This window comes from Somniosus microcephalus, chromosome 6 (assembly GCF_052327205.1).
Source record: "Somniosus microcephalus isolate GS21.2 chromosome 6, FLI_Smic_1.0, whole genome shotgun sequence".
Classification (NCBI taxonomy): domain Eukaryota; kingdom Metazoa; phylum Chordata; class Chondrichthyes; order Squaliformes; family Somniosidae; genus Somniosus; species Somniosus microcephalus.
Window position 1 is genome coordinate 281,974,063 of NC_140992.1, and position 1,870 is coordinate 281,975,932.

The window sequence follows — 1,870 nt, forward strand, 5'->3', positions numbered from 1 at the left end:
ACCACTCTCTGGGTAAAGAAGTTTCTTCTGAATTCCCAATTGGGTTTCTTGGTGACTATCTTATATTGATGGCCTCTAGTTTTGCTCTTCTCCATGAGTGGAAACATTCTCTCTGTGTCTACTCTATCAAAACCTTTCATAATTTTAAAGACCTCTATTAGGTCTTTAAAGACTGACGAGACTGTAAAATACTTCCACAATCCCTCACAGCCTACTTTCTACTTCCTCCCAAGATCCAAAACAGGACTGTCCCCGGCTCCTGCCCCACCAAACTTATTTCCTCATCTCAACTCCATTTTCCCCACCCTAGTTCAGTTCCTACCTACCTACATCAGCAACTCTTCTGACACCTTCCGTCACTTGACCTAATCCCAGTCTCCTGACCCTAACCATTTCCTTCTCACCGGGACATTCAGTCCCTCTACACCTCCATCCCTCACCAGATGCTCCACTGTGGTTAGCAGGATCCTTGGCCGAGTTCATTCCATTTCCTGCACTTCTGCCCTCACCCCTTCTACCTCCCAGAACCACGATAGGGTCCCCCTTGTCCTCACCTTCCACATTCAATGGATCATCCTCTGCCATTTCCACCACCTCCTGCGTGATGCCACCAAACATATCTTCCCCTCCCTTCCCCATTCCAAAGGGACCGTTCCCTCAATGACACCCTGGTCCAATCACCCATTAACCCACTCCCCTTCCCACGGTATCTTCCCATGCAAGCGCAGGAGATACAACACATGTCCTTTCACCTCCTCCCTTCCCACCGTCCAGGGCCCCAAACACTCCGTCCAGGTGAGACAGTGATTTACTTGTACGTCCTCCACCCCAGTATGTTCACTCCTTACGATGTGGTCTCCTCCACATCAAGAAGACCAAAAGCACATTGGGTGATCGCTGAACAACTCCATTCAGTCCGCAAGCATGACCCTGAGCTTCTAGTCGCTTGCCACTTTAATTCTCCATCCCACTCCGACCTTGGTCTCCTACACTGTTCCGATGAAGCTCAACGCAAGCTTGAGGAACAGCACCTTGTCTTTCTACTGGGCACTTTACAGCCTTCCGGCCTCATCAATCTCAAGACTTTGAACACCACTCCCACTTTCCTTCTGACAGCAGGTGCTGGCAATGGGTACACGAGCGTTTCTGGGTATAGGACCTGGGAGAGGGGGGGGCGTTGGGAGGGGATGGTTGGTGCTTGGGATGGGGATCCCCTATCGATACACGGGTGGGGGGGGTGTATAGAAACATAGGAGCAGGAGTAGGCCATTCGGCCCCTCGAGCCTGCTCCACCATTCAATGCGATCATGGCTGATCATCTAAATTCAGTACCCTGTCCCTGCTTTCTCCCCATATCCCTTGATCCCTTTAGCCTTAAGAAATATATCCAACTCCTTCTTGAATATATTTAATGAATTGGCCTCTACTGCCTTCTGTGGTAGAGAATTCCACAGGTTCACCACTCTCTGGGTGAAGAAATTCCTCCTCATTTCTGCCCTAAATGGCTTACCCCTTATCTTTAGACTGTGACCCCTGGTTCTGGACTCCCCGACCATCAAGAACATCCTTCCTGCATCTAGTCTGTCCAGTCCTGATCTGCACCCGTGGGGTCTACCAAACATTCCTTGTGCCTTGGCTACATCTCTACAGCACAGAAGGAGGCCATTTGACCCATTGTGCCTCTGCTGGCTCTTTGGTAGAGCTATCCAATAAGTCCCACTTCCCTGCTCTTTCCCCATAGCCTGTCAGTTTATTCACTTCAAGTATTTATCCAATTCCCTTTTGAAAGTTATCTGCTTCCACCACCCTTTCAGGCAGTGCATTCCAGGTCACAACTCGCTGTGTAAAAAATATTCTCATCTCACCTCTG